We start from the raw sequence: 24,707 nt of genomic DNA on the forward strand, positions 1-24,707 counted from the left end.
TTGTTGATTTAAGATGAACTGATTTGCTAAGTTAAACTGCCCTTTAACTTGCTGACATTTACACAGGATCTCGCCTACTGTGTTACAGAGGAGCAGATGTCATGCTGCTTCAATGTCAAGGCATAACATCAAAGTTAGATCATACTGTTCCATACAGTAACAGAGCACAAGCAGGCAACTGCAGTTAAGGACCTAGTGGGACTGTGATCAGCCGCGAGATGCAGGAGGTAACGGTACAGTCAGGTCGAGCACGTGAGTGACAAACGGAAAAATCTTGTGTATCGCTGTGATCACGGCGTAGTGTCGGCCGACGAGCCGCTGAAGGTGGATGGTATTTCACAGCTGTCTGTGCATTTTTATACACTTCTTATATAAATACAGTAAAATAATGTTTACACTTAGGAAAGGGACATGGTGTCAGGTTTTCAGGTGGCTAATCTTGCGAGAGCCTATTAATTTATTCCCGTACTGTAGGTTGTCACAAGTGAGCTATTATGCTATGACTTTACGCACTGGTAAGATAACAATCACCTCTAATAGTCTGCCACCACATTATCTGCACACCACACGAGGTTTGAATAATTTTTCCCCTCGAAGATGTGCTTAGCTGTCAACGTGATCATACGTTGGTTGGGGCCGACACAAAGTCAGGGCGAACATCCTCAAGCTTCACTAGATGTGATAGTGGAGGATTCTCTGAGATCCAGTTCATCTGTCATGAATGCCATCATCCTATAAAAAGTACAAAATAACTTACGTGGTGCTTTTGTATGTATTTTAGTTTTTTCCAATTGTTAATCCTAGGGTTAAAAAACACTGAGAATCAGGGTATTGAAACTGCCTTCAAACTTAGCCGTTCAGTTAGCACCCGAAAGTTTTTTTTTTCTTTATCGGTCTGGTTCTACAAATTAACGTATGTGGTGAGAGCCCAGGGAGCAAGATGACAACTAATAAGTCAGCAGCCATATCACCCTGAAACTCACAACTAGTAACCCACTGGAGCCCAGCAGGTGTGACCCTGGTCAGTAACTGGATGGGAGACCTCCTGGGAAAAACTAAGGTTGCTGCTGGAAGAGGTATTAGTGGGGCCAGCAGGGGGGCGCTCACCCTGCGGTCCATGTGTGTCCTAATGCCCCAGTATAGTGACGGGAACACTATACTGTAAACAGGCGCCGTCCTTCGGATGAGACGTAAAACCGAGGTCCTGACTCTCTGTGGTCATTAAAAATCCCAGGGTGTTCCTCGAAAAGAGTAGGGGTGTAACCCCGGCGTCCTGGCCAAATTTCCCATTGGCCCTTACCAGTCATGGCCTCCTAATAATCCCCATCTCTGAACTGGCTTCATTACTCTGCTCTCCTCCCCACTGAGAGCTGGTGTGTGGTGAGCGTTCTGGCGCATCATCCAGGTGGGGCTGCATACTGGTGGTGGTGGAGGGGAGTCCCCATTACCTGTAAAGCGCTTTGAGTGGAGTGTCCAGAAAAGCGCTATAGAAGTGTAAGCAATTATTATTATTATTATTAAGGGTGCACTGAGGTCAGCTTGCTCTCCACAGTAGATCCTTCAACCCCACCCTGACTGCAACAGCAAGCCTGGGTGGCAAATCACTGAGCCGGCAAAGCCAAGACTTAGGGCTGCCAAAGGCACCACTGGGCAAAGAAATAAGACAAACAGAAAACTCTGGCAGGATCAGCAGCTTCGTTATTGAACATCAGTGAATGCAACTGATGCAGTTTCTGAGGGACTAAAAGGGTAGGCCTACACTTCTACTTTACTTACTAAAATTCTACAAGTTAAATAAAATCTGGCATTTTTGTAAACATATCCAGGCTTAAATGTTTCAAAATCAATCAATACTTATTTCTGTCACACACTGTTTTTCCTTAAAAAACAAAACAAACCTTCGTGTGTTAAAAGAGCTATTTACCACATCCTTAGAGCTTCCTATTAAACACCAATTCAGACTGAAATAGCTGCGTAGTCTTCACGTTCACATCTTTACCAAAACCCTTTTTCCTGCTCTCTGTCAGCAAGTGTATTTTCTGGCACCCATGGCTGTGTTTAAAAGACATAAACACACAAAAGAGGCAAGCTATGTTATTTATATTACCACCCACTAGAATCTCTGGTTTTCAGAGCCAGCCACTCCCAAACTGTAGGCCAGTGAACTTGTTTAAAATTCCTAAAAAACCATTTGATGCCACTGCGCTGCACAAACACAACTCTTACCAAAGATTGTGTATATAAAATTATCAGATTCGCCTTATGCAATTAATAGAAAATACTACTCTGTATAATCAACTGTAAAAACCCAGCGTACAAATCAGCATAAAATATATAAAAACCAATAATAGATACAATCCAGTTATTTCAGGCACTTTTTTTTATCAGACTAGTACCTAACCTTTATAAAGGACAACAGAATAAACTTATTCAGAACTCCTGTGTATTTATTCAGTATGGTCTTTGACTAGACTGTATGTCTTAAAGTTCAATAAAGCAAACTAAGCAATACACCTGCATTAACTTCAAAGCTAATTTATACTATGGTACAATAACATTTTAAGATGACCCTAATGTTGGAGGGATGATTTATTCCTTTTTCTTGGATGATGAAGACGTGAAAACCAGGCAAAGGCAGATTCTTTCTTAACAGGACACTATGTGTTTTGAGCGATAAACCCTGTGCCTGAGTTAAAATTCTTTTTCTCACATGCAGTAAGAAAACCTCAATGATTATCAATGACAACACAAACAACATAGTTAAATGGACTACTGTTGTATGTTGGCATAGTTAAGAGGTGATGCATTCAAAAAGAACTTTAGTTTCCAATACCTCAGCTCAAACATCCTTTAAAAGGTGAAATAGGTCTTGGAGAATCCGACACATTAAAAAAAACTATGTAAGAAAAAAGCTTCTTCATAGACATGTAGGGGTCTTTTTCAGAAGACAGCGGCTAGGAATTCTCAGGTGAGGTGGTAAGATCTACAACGCACAAAAAGACAGCGATAGCTAAATGCAACTTCTCTCTCTACTAACAAAACTACTTTAGGTAACTGTCAAGTACCTTATATCTCAGGTATGCTGCCTAAAATAGCACATCTAAGAGCACAAGGGATTGGAGGAGCTTAAAGGGTTAACTTTAAGACTTTTTAGCCTGCACAGAACTGCTGACCCACTCAATGACAGCCTCAAAATGCTTCTGCTGCAGTCAACAGGAAAGTAGGAAGGAAAATAGGATTTAACAAACAAAGCAAGAGAGGTCATGGCAGGAAATCATTGTTTGGAGGAACTGCACACTCTGTTAGAGTATCTGTGTTCCTACCAGCAGTCAGTTGTGTTTAAGTAGGATAGATACATACTGCGAAGGAACAAGTAATAGGTTTATTCCATTCTGAAAAGAGAAGAAAGAAAACACAACGTTTTGGCCGTGGAGGAGAAGGCTGAAGAAGGCTCCACAGCCGAAACGTTGTGTTTTCTTTCTTCTCTTTTCAGAATGGAATAAACCTATTACTTGTTCCTTTGCAGCCTACGCGTGCTGACGCGGCTCCCCACCTGAACACGTATATATATATACTGTATACTGTGAATTTGGAATACAAATTTAATTCTTACACTAAGTGTAAATCAACAAGACTTACAACAATAAATTAAAAATGATTAATGATTCAGAAGACAAAGCTTCCATACTGAGTTAACAGAAAGACAACAGCATGTCTAGATTGTTAGTAGGAAAAAAGCCTGTCAGTACAATGACATTTCAGTATCTATGTTCCAGGGGTACATAATTACATATGAAGCAAGACCTTCACACATTAACTAAAAAAACAACCAATAAAATCAATAAGAAAGTAGCATTAGTTTTGTGTTATGATTAGAGTAAGGATGTTAATATCAACATTAAATATGTGCATAGCTGCAAAATAAAAACCTTCATTAATATTAAATTACGATTACTATTTTCATCACCATAACAAATGTTTCTGTGGCCTTTTTTTACAGTAGTTAGCCTGTGTATCAAAGACTTTTCATTTTTTGAATCTCTTGATCAAAGATTTCTACTGCCCAGAATGATCATAAATAATGGATTTATAAATAGTAATCTGCCTACATTAGGCAAAAGAAATAGCACATCTTTCACAGCTATCAGAACAGCTGTGTTTATGTATGCCACAGTGAGCTGCTGGCTTTGACAGAGATACCTGGGGTGCAATATCTTGGCTAGCCAAAATTACAAACAGCAGAGAAAGCTCAATTAAGCCAACCACACAAATAGCTTTGAAAACAAACTATAATTTTGCATCCAGGAGATTTGTAATAGATTGTACGGCTCTGGCAAAAGATAAAGAGAGAGACAGAGAAACACAGAAAATAAATTAACTTTTTTTTGCACTGAACGGCAATTTGTAAGTTGTGCCAAATCAATTCAGCAATTTAAGTTATAAAACATTAAAAATTCCACCTATAAAAACTAGAAAATTTCAATTACACCTCGATCCTACATTTCCTGTGAATCAGCAGATCAGTTCTTGTTTAGTTACTGATGGTTATTAGATATTCGATAATGGTGATAACCTAAATCAGATTGTGCATAAGGATGTATGGTTTTCTTTAAATATTTTGTTGCGTATTAATCTATATGCATACTGCAGGAAAGTACTAGCCCCTGAAATTAAATAACATTTTTAAAATTAGGACATTTAAAAGATTGTTCTGTTTTAAAATAAAAAACACTTTATTTCTAGAAATTATATCGTATGAATTACAGTACAATTAATAAAACCGAGGGCTAAAATAAAATCTACTACTACTGCATCCTCAAAATTCCTTACTATAACTTCCAGTCCAAACATTCCTTGACTCCATGCTGTCTCTCAATGACCAAATTCTATCAACAAAATAAAGATGCAGTAACCCCTTTGAATTTTGATCTTTGAATCCTTTGTATGTTAGTGTGTCCTGGAGATGCTATGCTGGAAAAAGACCACTATTTTTAGCTGAATGCTACATGTATTCAGTTTCCGTTGTTTTTTAAGGTGTTTCAACAGCATGCTTCAGGAGTTGAGAATACATTTCTGGGAGTATTTAAGTTGGTATAAATCAACCTTAATGAATTAGCACAATTAAAAACATCTGCTAACAACACTGTTATCAAGGCTTTTTTGTACCTGCAGATCCATTTAATTTCCAGTGCAGTATTTTGCATGGACCCATTCCCAGATTTACTAACTAATGAAGGAAACTAATCAAGTCCGCAGTAATTACTGACATGTTTTTCGAGGATAAGCCAGATTTAAATCATCTTTGCCAAACACAAACCGTAAGGATATATTTGAGGTTTGTGAGAACAAGACACTTAAAGGATCCCAGCGACTCACAGTGAAGCTGTCTTGTGTTCATTTTCTCATTGCTTCCCTTTGACCCCATGGCATTTTCAGCACAAAAAAAAAACGTGCTTGCGTAGGGGTTATCGCTATTTTTAATTTGCTCATATGTAAATGAAGCTGAAATCCATTTACTTATTCATGCCACTGCTGCTTTGTCAAGTTATTAGCAGACCTTTGTTCCTGGAAACTAAAAATCTCTCTAAGTTATGACAAAGACAATTATACATTCCAGCCCTGATGTGCATTCAAGTGTAACTGTCCTTTTAACAAACACTCAAAGCTTGAAATACAGCATCCAAAGGTGTGTGACTATAAAGTTAAATGGAAAAAAGAAAAAATAGCACACACATTTAAATATCCCAATTCATGACTTGTGTAGGAGCACTTCATTTTGTAACTGAATCAGCCGCTGATAATATTCTTCTCGAACTATGAAGAGTGAGTGGAAACGTGATGCATTTTTTCATGTTGCAGCAATTTGAATGTTGCTGTTAATATTATAAAGACACTTCAAAACAACTACAGTCCCACCCTTAAGGCTCAACTGGCAAAAGAGAGCGCAAAACAACCAACAATACCTACACCCTTTGGCTTTGCACGAGCAAATATAAAGATTTAATATAAAAATTAATTGAAGGGTCATCAGATTTTATCAAACTAAAAATGTCCTTTTACAATACCTTTAAATGAAAAATGAGAAGGCTAGCAAGTGTTCCAGAATAGAAGCGCGTGTTCAATTTCTTACATTCAAAATGGTCATCTGCTGCGGTTCGGCTGAGCATGGGCAAACCTGCCCTCAACGTCTTTGAACAAGCCGAGTCATTATATCCAGCTTCAGCTGACATTACGTCACGTCATCACAGATCTTTGTGAATGGCACACTAGCAACTGTCCTCCACATGGTTCTGGTTGGTTCTGGTTCTATCTGCCAAGGAGCCCAAGCCTGGCTGAAAATTCACATTCAAGCATGACAATGATCCAAAGCATGTGCCGTAACGGACAAATAAATGGTGAACTGCACACAAAATACACGCTCTTGTCCTCTCAAGCGAATGTTTGTGGTTTGAACTTAATCAGGGCAGTGGAACCCTAAGTATCCACAGAGCAAGCCTGCCTGGAGGAATGGGCAAAAGTCCCCCATCAGCAGCAGTGCCTGTGTAATCCATTCCAGAGGAGGACTTACAGACTACAGGGATGTGAATACTGTACGTGCGCCTCTCATTTTTTCTGAACACTGTGTACAACACAGCAAAATATTCTGTCATGTTCAGCTTTGACAAGATTACAATATGTTTATAAACAGTTGATACATCCCTCCTTTGTTTCATTTTAGTTTCCAGGTGTCTTGAGAAAACTAAAAAGAAATATACAGTATCATATCTGTGCCAGCTTACAATCTTATACAGCAACAAATATTCTTCCTGGATTTGATGTATCAGAAAAAGCCAGCATGATCTAATCCTATCTGTCGAACAAGATTCACTTTGAATTCTCATGAATTGCTCCATCCCTTGCGAGAATGAGTTACAGGGTACAGAAAAAGTGACCTCACATGGAATAATGCTATTTCTCAGGTTTGGAAAATCAATGCTAATGCTTTTAATAGACAAGAAATACTGTAAATCTTTATTACTGTATATATTATTTATGAAAATATAAATCTGATAACTTCTGGATACAAATACAAAGCATGACATGATTAATAATGTAATATGATTCTATTATTTTTTTATTTTTGGATAGGGAGCTAAGGAATATATATAAGGGTTGCAGATTTTCATTCAACAACCGCATTGATTATATTTTTTAATTGATACACACCTAACCAACTGTTATACTGCACCTAATGAGGAAGACCCACCATGATCCTCAGACCTGCCTACACTAGTTTTCAGACACTGGAGAAGCATCACTTACCTGATTAAAATGGTTCACATGAGCTGCTGTAAAGGTATTTACTTTTATCTAGACTTCTCCCTACCCCGATAAGTTCACAATTTTGCCATATAAGCCTCCTTTCACCATTATTTATCCACAATCTACAAGACCTTGACTGAAATAGAAAGGTGACAGAAATGTGAGATTTATAGTGGCCAAACCAAAATTTACCAGTTGCTCTATGTAGATGCACTGTGCAGTTATATACAAAAGTATCTCAAGTGGCTTTCACTAAATCAAGGTGTCCGTATTAAGCAAAAACATCAGTACAATTTTGGAAGACATTTTGGAAACACTTATGAGAGTATCCTTACTATGCACTAACAGTATTTCTGTTAATCATTTCAGATCACCTCAGTAGCAACTCACACCTTCTTGAATCATCAAACTGTCACAGTACTCCTTTTTATTTATTTATGGACTTATTCCATTAAACAGACCACTATGAAGTCTTTTTTCAAAAAGTGATAGTGCTCATCTAGACATACTAAGTCAATGACACCACAGCTAACTCACAACACCTAGTAATCTGCTGTGTTTAAAAATCACTCGGCGTGCAGGGAGGAAGTCTACTTAGGTATCTGATTACTTGCAAATTCAATATATTATATAAACGAACCAAAAATGTTAAAAGTAGGGTCATCCCGATGAGAAAATATTACTTTCTGAAGGCTATTCAACTTTTTAAAATTCCTCCTACATGTCTAGAGAATACTGCTCTACACAAAGCCACTAGTGTCGGAGAGAAGGCGCAAAGTAAAGGACACGGCACCACAGAAGGTGTCAGTTTAAAATGAGATGCAAATTTCAGGAGTTTCCAGGTCAATAAGGTTTTATATAAACAGCTCCAGAAAAATAATGTCAACCATGCACTTCCCATTACACATATGTTAGTCATCTTAAGTACATTAGATCCTGCATGTTACTGCTTAAAGAGCACAGTTAACAGTCAGCAGAAGAAAAAGTATACTTTACAATTCATTACTTCCTTCTTGCAAAATTAAAGGTCTCTTGTTAAAAGCAAAATTGTCAAATGAAAGCAGCTTTTATTGGAGGGAAAAAAAATCCCTGCCTCCATAGGGCCCCTCTTCCAATATGTCTTTCTAACTGAGGAAAAACACTATGTAAAAACAAAAAGAAAACTTGCATCCGTGACAAAAATGAATAAAGACTTAATGTTTGACCATTATCTGGCCAAACTGTGATTGATAATGTCTCAAAAGTCCTGACATTTAATTTCTTATTCAAATAAAATGTTAAGATGTATTTGTAGCTAAACCATTTTAGAGGTTCAGCTGACATTTTGGGAACAAACAAGAAGAATTTAGTTATTGGAAATATTGCAATACTTAAACCATACACTTCCATTTGATTGCAGACTAATCCCTCAACTATAAAAGCAATACAAATATTGCATTAGGGATCAATATTCCAAATAATCAAATAATCTATAAAAGCAATACTTTCTGGTTTTAATTATGAATACATTACAGATCATAGTTTCCCTTTTGCATACGTTTTAATTTCTAAACCTCCTATTCTTATCTCTATAATAACAGAAGATTAAAAACTAAGATTGCTGCTTGTACTTTCCCTTCCAGTCTTCTCTCAGTATAACAAAGTTCCCAGGAATGTTTGATTCTAATGGGATCTCGGGATCTCTTGTGTTTCAGTCAGAACAGTTGTGCTAATTTTAACTGGTGGTGTTTTAAATCATATCCTCATATGGCATTCATGAAACAATTTTCTAAAAATGGCAGTTTAAAAATGGAAATCAGAGTATTTATTCACTGTCAATGTGCAATGGTGTTTCTTCATAGTTCTACTACTTTAAATAATTTGATTCATGTCTGGTAATCGTAATCTATTATCATAAATATTTCCCATCACAATAATAAAAGGAGGAACAGTTCCTTCAGATTTCTATCCTACATTAGTCTGAAACGCACATCTTTGCAATTACATGAAGTACATAAAACCCTGACAAAAGCACCAGAGCATATAAAATCATCGGTGAGAGTTACGCTAGATTTTTTTTTTAATGAAAGCCAGCATTCTTGACAGTTTAAAGACAAAGCAAAATGAAAAAAGATCCAGCCCCATCCTCTGGACATCCTGCCTACTGTACAAACTGCCCCCAGGGCACCTGGGATGTGGTTACCAAAGGCAGCATATAGAACAGGCAGGAAACGAGAAGAAGTGAAAAACTCTCATCTCTAGACATACACCCGTCTAATGTGCACTGAGGCAAAACCTCACCAAGACCAACACGACAAGATGACACAAAATGGAATTTTTTTGTTACTAATTTCTGACAGTAAAGGTTCCCATTTGTTCAGTTGTGCAATTGTTCTAGCTTTTGCATAGCTCTGTGGTAGGAATTCATTCTACATTTGCTGCTTTCATTGAGAACTTCTCAATGAAATAATTATCCTTAATGCGATGATAACCACTATATTACTTATAAACATCCATTCCTGTATTAATTGTCTCTATGTCATCAAAAAGGCACATCACTGCAGTGACAAAAAATAACTTGAAAACTATCCTTGAAATAAACATTCATAAATTATAACAAAACGGAATTTGCTGAATCTAAAATCCCTTTATTCATATAATTTAATTTATGTCATGTTTCTTTGAAGAAAACCACAATGTGTCTGCTGCAATTTTCTACCGTTTGGTGGGCTGAGAGAAGTGGACACACACAGAACACATGCCTACCATGTCATCTGGGAGTTAATGTAACTGTGTGCTCAACGAGATAGTGATAGCATTACCATATACTATTTTCTCTTCAGTCCAAGCATTCACTCTTTGACCTACTATGTGTGCTCTTCAATGAGACACTCTGGTTTTTGACAAAGAGGACCCATGGCTCAACTCTTGGCGAGGTGAAGCAGAGAAATGAGTGGATATGCAGCACTCTCCAGACATGTCTGGAAATCTGATAGAATCTCCCCAAGGGACAAGCTCTGATGCTGCTCCCTACAAACAAAATGCACATTAAATTATGATTTGAAAAAAGCCGTTTCAACACCGATGTCGTAATGCTACATTTGCCTCATTAGCAAGTCCCTACAGAATTAGTATTGTCTTACAGTCCAAGGTGTACATAAATTTAAAAATAGAAGGTTTTAACCAAAGATGTCTGCTGAAATGTTCTGTGTCAGTTTCATATATCTAAGCTATACCCTAGGGAGACATGCTGAAGGATTCAAGATAGACATGAGCTTGTAAGGAAAAGTTAAAATTACATTCTCCATTATATCTTGTCTTACAACCTTACTTGCCAGAGGGTTGCTTTAACACTTAACACCAGTCCCGGCCATTGATTACATGAGAAATAACAGGAAACCTAGGGTCTGAGTTAAACAAGGGGGGTGTACTCAGCCTCGGATGTAATCTCTCTGACATTTCCTTTCAAAGGTAAGATGATGCCAAACTTGCTTGAAAAAGCAAAAGCAGACTGCCAATGACTGAGAAGAAAATGATGGATTAACATCAGAACAGAGTCACAGTGAAAAGTTTGTAAAAATGAAAGGATGTACTTAAGGATTTGAGCATTGTTAAAAAGCATAAATTAACATTTCTTACACATATATGCTGAATTTGTCATGTGTGTCCAGGCTTTTTTAAAAAAATATTCAAATATTACATGAGGCTAAAAGTCATGCACCATTCTCAAACACGGTATACTGTAATTTTGCCTTTCGTCTTTTATTGTCTCTTTTATTTTGCTAAATTTAAAACAATTTTTCCCAATTCTTTCATCTTTCTTAACTTACTGACCAAATGCAAAATACATTACTGATAAACTATATATGTATTGCTGTACAATATGCAGAAAGGTCATATAAATGTCAAGAAGACTCTAAAATAGGATACATAATAAAATTCTCTATTTCTGTATTACAAAAATAATTTCTAATGACTTTTAGATATTGCATTACTTTGCTTTCTTTCCTTTTAAAAAAAGCCTTACCTGGCCTGGATTTGGTTAATTGAATGTAGGCCCTATTCTTGTGTCAGTAATAACAGGCACTGTATTCCAGTGTGTTTTCATAGCTTCGCATTTTCCAACACACAATTCAGCATCCAGATTATACAGTTAAACATCACAAATACAACTATCTTTTTAGCACGAAGACGTCTGATGATCTTCTACATTAATTTGATTAGATGACTGTACCGTTACATTTCACAAAGGTTTTGGTTTAGCTTGAACGAGGGAGTATGATAGGAAGATTAATGTAAACACTGTATACACTGTAACTTGCACTGGATAAGGGCATCTCTTAATCAGCAATAACAACAATAATCATAATAATAATACTTGTCTGTGTGTCTCTGCTTTTATCTGGCATCTGGTGGTTTGGAAAATAATAATGCTGTATGGTTAATTCATGCTTTTGAGCACTTTTATGATCATTAAAAATGTATCACAAAGTGAAAAAACTAAGTGCTTTATATAGACAGAGCTGTTTGGGAAAAAAAAGGGTTGATTTGCAGACCTATCGGAAGTTCTCTGTGCAAGTTATTTCCTCTGAGAGACAATACCACGTTGAAGCTCCTGTGGGCATACTTTGCGAGTGGAGATCCCACAAAAACAGAAATAAAATTGACAAGCCACTTAAACCTGTGATCTATAAAGGCCTGTGGTGAGTTACTTTACTGAAAGAAAAGTTTTTGCTTTTATCTTAATTGCCGATATAGCACACAAGTAAACAACCAAGGAATCTTTTGAAGCCTTTCAACTGCATTAAAGATGCTTCCTGAGCTCAAGATCTTTTACACTCCCAGATTTGTGGTTGTTCCTTCCAAATTATTTTTTATGTTGGGGAGGTGTGTATAAAATGTTTTTTTCTTTTTTCATTCATTATTGAATTTCCACTTCAAGTGCACTCGCTGCTGTCAAGCATGTCGAGACAGATTGAAACCCATCCCACAGAAGGAAACAGTTCTGATTCTTCTTAAGTCATCTTCTACACATAAATAATTGTGGATTGTTTCCTTTTCTTTCACAGGTTAAAATCTTTAGATGATGTTTAGATGACTGGATATGGAATTCTGCTCAGAGACAGTCCTCATTTAAATAACTAAACAGCAGCTAATATTTCTGATGTCTAGGCTTTAACACTGGAATTCAAACAACCTAGAAGAGTGTTCTTTGTACCTGTACTTTTTTTCAATTTAAACTGCAGGTGTCTTAGACTGCTGAAGAAGGCTCAACGGATGGAAAGTTGTCTTTCTTCTTTCTGTTTTTTACCATGGAATGAACCTTGTTTCTTTAAACTCGGTGCACGGTGACGCAGTTCCCCAGCTGAAACTCTTGCATCAATGCTATACTGACAAAGCCATCACCGCAATAAAATATGATAAGGTACATTTACAAATAAAACGTATACGTTTTATAATATTATATGATTTTGTAAAGTAAATTTTGTAGAGTAAATAACATTTTTTCTATTGAAATGTAATGTACAAAGCCCTGCATTGCTTCCAAACACACTGAAGAACACCTTGTACAACTTTTAACTTAGGGATAGAGCAAATAATTTAAAATAGAAAGGCTCACGTTTACTCACATTCAGTTCTTCATTCACTCCCAGCTCTGATCAGCACTTATTGTCTTGTTTTTATTATGACTGAAGAAAACACATAAAACAAGCCATTTTATAGAGCAAATGCTGCTCCACCTAACCCTGTACTTTTATTTTTAATAAGTTAATCTTCACATGAGCAGCTCATGAACTAAACTGCAGTAATCTTTTTCAATGAAATTACAGTTTGTAAAGACCTATGCTGGTTGAAAGCTATTTTAGATCAGTAAGATAGTATTAATACGAAACTCCTGTTTATAATTTCATAGCAGGCTCTCATAGACATGATATACAGAAAAGGCACATCTGTTACCCTCAGGTACTGCTACAATAAAGTTAACAAGATACTGGACATTTATGTTAAGAAAGTCCTCTATAGGACAATAAACAGTTTATCGCAATATTCACAGAGGCTGGTCTTCCAGAAAAACACATCAGTCAATAATTCACTTAAGAAACAATTTTATGAGAGCTTTTAAAAGATAAATTGCAACCTTGACCTTAAACCCTTTTAAGGTTAGTCGGTTAACATAAGATTCATGTCTTAAACACAATTAGTTAGCGTGGCTATGGGGAAAGTACTGGCAAACCAGAAATTTTAGATTTCATTTCTATAAAGAAACGTGTTATGACGTTTATTTTACAGAAGGCATTAATGTATAACTTGATCTGAATATTACTTGAGTATTCAGGTATTCACTACATGTGAAATAATGGAAAAGTGTTAAAGAGAGGTTAATGATTTGGGATAATAAGGATGATTTATTTCCTCTGATGTGCCCAAATCCATTTTCTTTGCCACTTGATTTTAATTGTTTTCTTTTTGCATATCTACTATCACTTGGTCATCTGGATCTCTGCACTGAGAATAAAAAATCTACACATATTGCACTTGACTCTCCCTCATTCTCTCTCAGAAGGCAGTTCTAGCCTGTTTGATAGCAGGTGACGTAGCTAATTAGTATCGTTAACTGATCCAAGGCTCTCATCCAGCCACTTCTTGAAAGAAGTCAGGGCAGCAACAGCATGGCTGGGTAGTTTATTCCATAATCTCACAGGCTTTTAAGGTAAAAAAGTGCTGCATGTTCTCAGTTTTAAATGCACTTCCACGAAGCTGCCACTTATGTCCTATTGTTCATGTAGGCAAGGTGAACGACAGGTGACCTTCATTTTGTTTTTGTTTCTTTAACCCCTAACATAAAAAAAATGTGTTGATGCTGCTCAATCAGGTTTGTATTTTTGTCATGCAAAGCTGGATGTACTATTCTGGCTCCATTAGTCATCACAGTGATGGGCTGTCAAGTATCTCCATGACATCACCTGTTTTTGTGTGAACCAAGCCAAACTGTCAATTACATCTTGGGAAATGACACATTACCCTTGGCGCTTCCAAAAAGGATATGATGTGCAAATCACCTTGGTGTGCCTCAGTGTGTCACATTGTCTCTTCTGCTGCAGACTGAGCTCCTCCCTGCTGGGATCCACAGTTTGTTCAATTAGGTTAAGTGGATGCAACGAAAATAGTTAGAGCGAGATCTGAAGAGAGCCATTGAGTTTCAATCTCATGTCTGAGAATCCAGATTAAAAATGAAAAGGAAAGTTTACAAACAATGGCATTTATTCGAGGAAGGAGGAATCAAAAGCTTTGAGAAGAATTTGGTTCATAAGAAAACATTCTCGCCAAATAAAAGAGAGTCAATATTAAGTTAAAAAATAGTAATGCTACACTAAACCTAGGCTTTCATGGGACAGGATATCATTATAAAGAAAAAATTTCACTAAGAAAGAGATCTTCAAAGAAAAGCGCACTCTCACCTGAGGACCTCAAATGAAGACCAATCCCCAGTACACACTGGTGCCAGGATGAAAGGGGTGTGAAATGTTACCCAAGGCAGAATTAGAACCTGTAATCTTTCAGCTCACAGGAAACAATTCCACCTGGTGGGTCCTCAACACATCGTCAACTGTGAGAGAGGGAGCTGTGCAGCACTTTCCAGTCTATCCCAAAGAAACGGTTATATTTATATGCTACCTTCACCCACAAGACCATGACTACTCCCAAATGTAGTTTTGCAGAAAACGCTATTTAAGAATCGTAATCTGAAAATAAGGTGATCAATATTTGTTTATTTAATGTGTGTTTATTAACGTATATGTTTACTGTAAGGGCTACATTAGAAATCCCATAAAAGAATTCCTAGTTCACAACATATATACTCATGTTGAAAATGGATGATATATACAGTATGTTGAAAACTCAACATATATATCCTGTCCTACACAAACTACAAAGTGTATTTTTTGGACTTATGCCAAAGGCACAATAGCTGCAAGTCTGATGTGCTTTGTAAGTCTGTGATTGACAAGGCTACATCCTGCTTTTTCCCAAACTTAGCCTTTCAAGAAAACTGTGTTTTTTTTTATGATGCGGGAGAACGATTCCACAAAAGGGCTTTTAATCACTTACTTGAAAAAAGATCTTGGGTGCAATCATTCAGTGCTAATTTTTCAATCTGCTCTGAGGCAGCTGAAAACTCCTTGTCCAAGGGCTTTGTTTCAGAGCCTCTGGCAGTGCTGGAGTTCTGCAATGGTATCCAGTGTTCAGGAACAGATGTAGGCCTCTTTATTCCATGCGGGGATTCATAACAACTACAAAATGTGTCCCAAGGCTGCCTTCACAAAGCCTAGCAAAACGTACATTCCAAATTAGGTGTCTTATGATTTTCATTTGGACTTAGAGAGAGATCTGGACCCACATGGGGAATGGAGTCTTGTCAAAACCACAGGCAGGATGGGAAGCAATTAGAAAGAGAACGAGAAGCAGTCTGGTCAAAAGAACTGACAACTGCTCAGTTGACACTTTCCCTGCACAAACATCATTTGTAAGTTATTTTTGGTTTACTTTCAGTATTTACTAATCTCACTACCACTGAAAGATGCTGAATGTTTTTTTTTTCCCCCAGTTTAAGCCAAACAAAAGATCCTTGTATTCAGCCCTGGGAACTCTTTGCAAATGTAATTTTTGCTGGACCAGTCAGCGTGCCAAACTCTAGATGTTGAAGCATCAACAGAACAAGAGCAAAGAATCTTGGTATATTTTCAGTCTCAATACACCGTTCACATTGAGCATAAATGTGGGCATTCATGCAAATAAAATTCTGGCAATATAATGTTATTACTTTTAAATACCTCTGTACGTACTAATTTGAACTACTAAGAAGGGACCTGAAGTATTCACATTCTTCTAAGTCATCCCAGCAAACTTCTTCAGTATCAATAATGACACACAAACCAGTGGCCACAAGTGGAGACTGTGTAGAAATGTATTTCAATCTAAGAACAGGAAGCACTTCTTTTCGCAGAGGGGTGCAGGAATATGGAACCAACGACCCTGCATTGCTGTTGGAACCAAATCCATGTCTTTTTTTAAGAAATGACTGGATGAGTTTCATACAAGTAGATCAATTACCTATCAAAGGGACCACATGGGCCAAATGACCTATAATCTGTACCTTTTTCTTATGTCCCTATGTACCAGCGTTCTTAAACAAACCATATTTCTTGCTTGCTATAATGGATATGGTGGAATGTTTTTGTCAGTGGCTTAGTGTTATCACAAGGATCAAGTTATAGTGACCATTATACATTAGTTTTAATTCTGAAGCAACAGATTATAAATCATGTTTTTTTTTCTTGTGAAAAATATACAGACATGTTAAACGAAGTATAATAAGATTTTTTAAATGAATAATTTTCATAGTCAAATAATGACCTTATAGAAAGATACAAATCAAACAGCACCTGATCTGAGATGCAAAAATAAGAAACAAGAGAGAGTAACTGTGTGTTAGATCAGCTGTTTCGATGCTTTTAGCTGTTGTTGATTTGATTTGTTTGATATTTTCTAGGCAGAACTCTTTATCATAAAAAGGGACAATTTGCTTTCTCCTGAATCTTGAAACAGTCTCAATTTGAAATGACTCTTTTGGACAGCACAGTGCATAGTGATCTGGACCAATGCCCTGCTTGGCATGCAGCATCATCGCACAGACCAGAATGCTACAATCCTTTAGTTGTATCCTGCTGGCAAACGCTTAAACACAGAGTAGCCATGCCACGTAACTGTATATTGTTCACAGGTATATTGGTATTCCACTGTTGGCAAATGGTGAGAACACCATTTGATAACAATTACATAAGATTGTGGGGTTTATACTGCATGTGCCCTTTAAGAAGAGAGGCTTTCTCATCGCTACTACCTAACCACTGAAACACCTCATGTTTGGAGATCACACATCTTTCACAATGGCAATATAATACGTCTACTGAATACAAAAGGATGCTGACTCTTTCTTTTGCTGCTGCACATTTTAGCTCCATTTTGTGAAATACACTGTGGTGCTTGTACTATGCATAATAAGAGAAACAACCAAAATTAGCAAACAACCAGTGAATCTGAAGAGAAACCACAGAGCAGAGGATATATCTGCCAATAAATTGGCAGATACTTACAAATAATACATCAGAAATTTGCCATGCATATTAGCCAAAGGGTGATGAAAAACAACATTGCTCTCAAAAGCTATTACCCTGAGAAACTGACTAGATCAACCATCAACAATTTATAAACTGGAGCAATAACTTAAATTTACACCAAAGAGCTATCGGTAACAGAGCAGACAGATGGAAAAACACACTAATATACGTCTTAAACCAGAGATTAGTCACGGACATTAAAAATATGAGTGAATAAAAAGGACAAATACTGATTGGGAATAAAACTGAATGAGCACTACAGTTACATACTTTCTAAAACACAGTAAAATAACTTTCTCTCCGACTTTGAATTTAATAGAAGAGTCACTACAGAAGAAAGTAGCCTGGGTCCTTTTTTTCCAAGACCGTCAAACCTTTTAGGGATACAGTATTTTAATATATTTGATTAAAAATAATTTGAAGTGCTCCACCAAAATCTCAGTTGATAATGACCGGAAAAATTGCAATTCACTAGCTATTAGATCCAATCAGCAAGGGGAGGGGAAACTTGTTCAAAGAGTAGAAACAGATGTTTCGAAAGAACAGGGCTCAAGTGCAAAAACAATGGGTCATGGCACTGGAAAGAGAACGTGGAGGCTGAAAGTGGCAATCTGCTACCTGTCTCATTACAGGACACAGACTCAGTCTCACAATATTAGTTAGAAGTTAATCACAGCTTTGTTGTCCACTAAAAGACAAGTAAATGACAGGCGGAACAGCTTAAGTCTGACTTCAGGTGCATTTCACTTACCCAGAAGTCAAAAACCAAGAACTACCAACTCCCATCTTTCCTTCCAGATCGGCTCTAATCCTAGAATCTGATGCGGCTAAAACGACCACATGGAAATCACCCTTATAAACCTCCACAAAGGAAAACACGGGATTGAAAAGATAAAGAGAAACAGAAAATAAAGAGGAGAATACAAACACGGACACCTGCTAAATTAAAGTGGGTTGGGGATTAGGTCTGCGTCTTCTACAAATAGCTGAGTGACAAAGAAAAATTAAAGTAACGGTGAAACTGGAGCTGCTTGGGAAACCCTGGATGATTTTACCAGCGCGGAGAAAAAACTTGAAATTCACACCAACAAACTGCTATAGCTTCTTTTCCCACAATTTATAACTTCCATACGTGCCTTCAAATACTGGTCTCTTACAAGTCACTGGCATCTGAAAAAACATTTGGGTCGTGTCTGGCTAAATAGGGCCTAACTCTAATTGCAATCGCTCCTCAGTAAAAACAGAAACAAAAATTCAATTTCTTTTAAAAATGGCACAAATGTTAAGATACAGATGCAGCCATTCAAAGTGCGCGTTACAGACACGTACCGCAGGTGACGTCGCTCAGTATGACGCAAGATGACGCGGGGCACCGCAGTACGTGATTGGTTGACCGACAGGGGCACTCGTGGTCCGTTGGTCTGTCGTAGAAAGACAGTAAACGTCTTTGCTGTGCCCGTTGTAGGTATTGAATTTTACCACTGAAGGGAAATCTTAGTAGCTGAGCATAAAAAGAATAGGAGCATACTGTAACGCGTGTGAAGGTCATAAACGATATTAATTTTGGAACATAAACATACAGTGTATAGCTGGTCTTGGTACTTTAAAGAAAAAAATACACACCAGTATTCCATTTCTCCCTAAACATTTTAAGCTTCGAAGTCTTTAACTAACGCGATACCGGAGTCAACAAGCATACTTTTAGAATTTGATTAAAAGGGAATATAATATGGAATCGCGTATCTAAAGAATTTAATAATGGTATTCGTGTGCTGCGACAGGGCTGTGTAGGGCTGTTTCGCCTGCCTGTTCATGTGAGCTGTCTTGTAGACGTGACTACCAGCTGACAGGTTGTGTTTTCGAATCCAGCTGGTGCTGGTCTTTTCTTTTAACAAACATTTCTTCGAAAAAATAGAATAGCGATATTATGGACAATCAATTGACTTTTATATTTCAAAATATCGCAACATGATCGATATTTGCGATATTTTGAACATATCTTCCCTTCTGACAGCGGTGCCTGCTTCTATTGTGTGTGTGTGTGCAACAGAGTAAATTTTTAATAGCGTTTTAAGCGAATAGGTAATTAGATTGCTCGTAAACCTAATCGCTTTTTCTACATAAACACAGCATGATTACTCTCTGAAAATGCTTTTCCTTTATTTTTAAAGTAGGCTCAGATTTCAACTATAGATCGTATTATTATAAACTTTCTTGGAAAAATGTATTTTATGTAAACCATGTTTGCTATTAATTCATTTAGGGCTAAAATACGTTCATTGTCTTCCAATCGAGTCGAGTTGACATTGGAAGCCTGCCACACCCGGACTGTTAAACCAACGCATTAGCACGTCAAAGCCCATTGAGGGTATTGAGCCAGTATTGGCTTTAGTATTCCCCCCCTCTCCCCTCAATTCAATTCAATTCAAGGTGTTTTATTTGCATGACAGATGGGTACAAGCAGTGTTGGGTATGTATATTGTAACGCTTACGGCAGACAGGCACTGTGTAACAGCCGGCGCACCAGAGCAGCGCACCGAGGGAGCGTCTGCATTTATAACTTGGTTTTTAAAATTAGTCAAGCAATATGAAGCATCTTCTTTTACTTTTGAGTCCCTTAAATACATTGAACACAGCTTTCTCACCACTTAAGATTGCTCTTGATACCATCCTTACACAAAGCAGAAGGGAGATTTTAGTGCCTGAGCATAAAAAGAATAGGAGCATACTGCAACGCGTGTGAAGTCCATAAACGATATTAATTTTGGAACTTAAACGTTCAGTATATGGCTGGTCTCGGTACTTTAAAGAAAACATACACACCAGTATTCCATTTCTCCCTAAACATTTTAAGCATCGAAGTCTTTAAGTAACGCGATACCGGAGTCAACAAGCATACTTTTAGAATTTGATTAAAAGGGAATATAATATGGAATCGCGTATCTCAAGAAATTAATATGCAATAACTGAGTCAAGGGACTCAGAGGATCCAAGGCTAGACTGAGTATAATAGGCTTCGGGCTTCTATTGTGACATCTACTGTAAATTACAGAAATGTTAAAAGTAAACAAAATAAAGTAACTAAAATGTGGTCTAAAATCACCCCTTTAGACACCCCTTTTACTTCACTGGTGTCAGATATGAAAGGCAATAGTCTCCCGTTCTGTCTGCTGTGTGTTGCAGCAGAGGGACTCCCTGCCGCTGAAAGGGGCAGAGTAACTTGCATGCCCTCTAGTACAGTTTACACATGCACGACTTTAAAAGCTAGCAAGACAGGTTTCGATTCACATTAGCTGGCGAGCCTTGTTAAAAAAACGAATGATAATGTAACATGCCACTGTTCATGAACAAAGTTATACTGAGATTTCCTAAGATACGCGATTAAAAAATAAATAAATAAAAATTTGAATCTCCCGCGGAACACATTCCATAAGAATCAGTGGTTTTACAGTATATATCGCCTTTAAAGGTGGCTTCTCAAAACGCTTTACGGGATAAAAACAACCAGAACAGCAGCAACAACAATATTGTATTTCGTTGCACTTTGAAAACCAAGTAATAACTTAACTATACAGTACGTGCAAACGTTTCGTATGTTGCTGTCGTGAATGTCTGCGTACCCATAAGTATCTTATTTGCCTTGAGTCTGTCTACAGTATCTCTGTCCCACTACCCCCATCTCTCCCTCAATTCAATTCAAGGTGTTTTATTTGCATGACAGATGGGTACAATTCTTGTTGGGAATGTATACTTTGATATTTACACCCGGCGCGGCACCGAGGGAGCGTCTGCATTTATAACTTGGTTTTTAAAATTAGTCAAGCAATATGAAGCATCTTCTTTTACTTTTGAGTCCCTTAAATACATTGAACACAGCTTTCTCACCACTTAAGATTGCTCTTGATACCATCCTTACACAAAGCAGAAGGGAGATTTTAGTGCCTGAGCATAAAAAGAATAGGAGCATACTGCAACGCGTGTGAAGTCCATAAACGATATTAATTTTGGAACTTAAACGTTCAGTATATGGCTGGTCTCGGTACTTTAAAGAAAACATACACACCAGTATTCCATTTCTCCCTAAACATTTTAAGCATCGAAGTCTTTAAGTAACGCGATACCGGAGTCAACAAGCATACTTTTAGAATTTGATTAAAAGGGAATATAATATGGAATCGCGTATCTCAAGAAATTAATATGCAATAACTGAGTCAAGGGACTCAGAGGATCCAAGGCTAGACTGAGTATAATAGGCTTCGGGCTTCTATTGTGACATCTACTGTAAATTACAGAAATGTTAAAAGTAAACAAAATAAAGTAACTAAAATGTGGTCTAAAATCACCCCTTTAGACACCCCTTTTACTTCACTGGTGTCAGATATGAAAGGCAATAGTCTCCCGTTCTGTCTGCTGTGTGTTGCAGCAGAGGGACTCCCTGCCGCTGAAAGGGGCAGAGTAACTTGCATGCCCTCTAGTACAGTTTACACATGCACGACTTTAAAAGCTAGCAAGACAGGTTTCGATTCACATTAGCTGGCGAGCCTTGTTAAAAAAACGAATGATAATGTAACATGCCACTGTTCATGAACAAAGTTATACTGAGATTTCCTAAGATACGCGATTAAAAAATAAATAAATAAAAATTTGAATCTCCTGCGGAGCACATTCCATAAGAATCAGTGGTTTTACAGTATATATCGCCTTTAAAGGTGGCTTCTCAAAACGCTTTACGGGATAAAAACAACCAGAACAGCAGCAACAACAATATTGTATTTCGTTGCACTTTGAAAACCAAGTAATAACTTAACTATACAGTACGTGCAAACGTTTCGTATGTTGCTGTCGTGAATGCCTGCGTACCCATAAGTATCTTATTTGCCTTGAGTCTGTCTACAGTATCTCTGTCCCACTACCCCCATCTCTCCCTCAATTCAATTCAAGGTGTTTTATTTGTTTGACAGATGGGTACAATTCTTGTTGGGAATGTATACTTTGATATTTACACCCGGCGCGGCACCGAGGGAGCGTCTGCATTTATAACTTGGTTTTTAAAATTAGTCACGCAATATGAAGCATCTTCTTTTACTTCTGAGTCCCTTAAATACATTGAACACAGCTTTCTCACCATCCTTACACAAAGCAGAAACTGTCCGATGACTCACAGTACAAGTGGAAAGATTACAGATTTTAATCGTCTTTAATTTTGTCTTTAATTTTGCCTGTGGAGTGTATCTTATTAAGCTCTAAATTGCATTTTGAGCACGGTTTTTTACTTTTTTTTAATTGCATTTTGGGCGCGGACAGCACATACAAGGGTTAATGAACTGCGCCAAGAAATTTAAAATAGTATTCTTTAGGTGTGAGGGTAGGAGTGGACCGCAGCAGGCATAATCAGCAAACCAGGAAAACAAAGAACAGGACAGGTGAGATGTGTATCCAGAAAGCGAGTGATCAGAAAAAGGAAATGGAAAACGCAGAAAAAGAAAACGCTTTACAGGATAAAAACAATAACAACAGTAGTGGCTGGGCAAACGATTTTTTTTATCGAAATACAAATTGAGATACTGTACTGTATAATGATGTGCATGAACAAAGGTATACTGCAATTTTCCTTAGATACGCGATTAATGCTTCGTAGGAGGAGGCGGTCTTTTCCTCTTGTCTAACAGTTTGTCCACAAACAAAACATTCCTGTTAGACAAAAGGAATTGAAAAAAAACAATTTTGTCAATGAAAACCGGTGTGTGTGTCTCTCCCTGCTGGATGTTCCTCTCACAAACTGCTGAATGAATAAAATAATTTTATTGAAAATGCGTTTGCGATTGTCTGGTATTTAATCTGGTCCCTTTTAACTGTTTTTCGATCTACTGTATTGCTTTGAGATGCCACTTTTAAAGGCGATATGTAAAATAAAGTTTTTTTTATTATTGTTATAGAGAAACATGATCAGATTTTCCCTGGTTCAGAAAAAAGATCTAAAGTGCTACACATAACTTTCTTAATTCGATGTGTTTAAAGCAGTGAACTACTGTAGGTGTCACATAACATTCAGAAATACAATCACGTATTTGACAAATAAAAACGATTATAATCTAATCCTTCCACGTTTGATCCCAAAATCCCAAGAAATATAAATCTTGACGGGTAGAAAGCTATGCTGAAAGTTTATTAAGATGCTTAGAAGACAAAGATACTGTATCAATTTATGTTGCATTAGCCTGATTATGATTAAAAAACACATATAATTAAACACGCGTTTGCGATTTAAATCAGAACACGATTTAAATCAATATCGATTCCATATTATATTAGCAGAAAAGCTTAAAACTACCACTTTTTCACACGCTATTTCACATGCTAGTTAAATACTTCGATGCTTAAAATCGTTAGGGAGAAATGGAATACCGGTGTGTATTTTTCCTTTAAAGTGCCGAATCCTGGAATCTGACTGGCTGACACCCCTCTGAAGTGGTTCCATAAAATCTGGTATACGGAAAAGAAAGCGTTGATAAATACAAGTGTCTTTTAATACACTCTTTGCTGTGCTCTTGAGGATCCTTGTGATATTTTAAGCTCTAGTTGAATGATAAGTGTCGCATTTTAAATCATTTTCGTAGTTAGAAATTATGAAACGCCCTGTTAAAAGCAAGGAAGTTTTTATGCCCGTTGAAGTAAAACAAAATGCCTGACAAAGTATGGCTTGGACAGATTCCAAGTGCTTGTACAAATGTGCTAAAGAAATTATACTTTGAGTATACAGCTTGTCTAAAGTCATCCATTATTAATACTATTAGTAATATCTTCAGTAAAGGCTTTGATGCATAAATATTTATGATAAAGGTAGGCTGTGTACTTTTGTCCAACTGAGCAATCTTGCTTTCATAAAATATACCAACATTTTAATGACTGATGATTAACATGCTGTAATACACAGTTCAAAATTAAAGGCTCAAATGCTGTACATGAGAGGTTAAGCTCCCCCTGGCGGTTTTACAAGGCGACGCCGGATAGTTAACCACGTGACACCACGTTAACTGCGTCATACCGCGTGATACTGTGACACGCCCACCGGGGTATGCCGCGAAATACCTCACGCATTTTGAATGGCTGCATCTGTAATAACAGAAAGAGCAAACTCCTTGGCTGCTGCCTGGTGGCTGTGTGCAGCAGTGAGCCTACTTTCCTGTTGGACCGCTGGAATCTAGACACAGGAAACTTCACTCTGAATACCTGCCTGTTTCCATG

At 37.3% G+C, this 24,707-nt stretch overlaps 1 protein-coding gene across 1 annotated transcript in view; it reads right to left on the bottom strand.

The window, feature by feature from the left end:
* The window catches only part of bbs9 (Bardet-Biedl syndrome 9), a 150,928-nt gene that overhangs the window by 36,190 nt on the left and 90,031 nt on the right, over nucleotides 1-24,707 (bottom strand). The window lies entirely within an intron of this gene.

The sequence above is a fragment of the Atractosteus spatula genome, chromosome 12 (assembly GCF_055471065.1).
Source record: "Atractosteus spatula isolate fAtrSpa1 chromosome 12, fAtrSpa1.hap1, whole genome shotgun sequence".
Classification (NCBI taxonomy): domain Eukaryota; kingdom Metazoa; phylum Chordata; class Actinopteri; order Semionotiformes; family Lepisosteidae; genus Atractosteus; species Atractosteus spatula.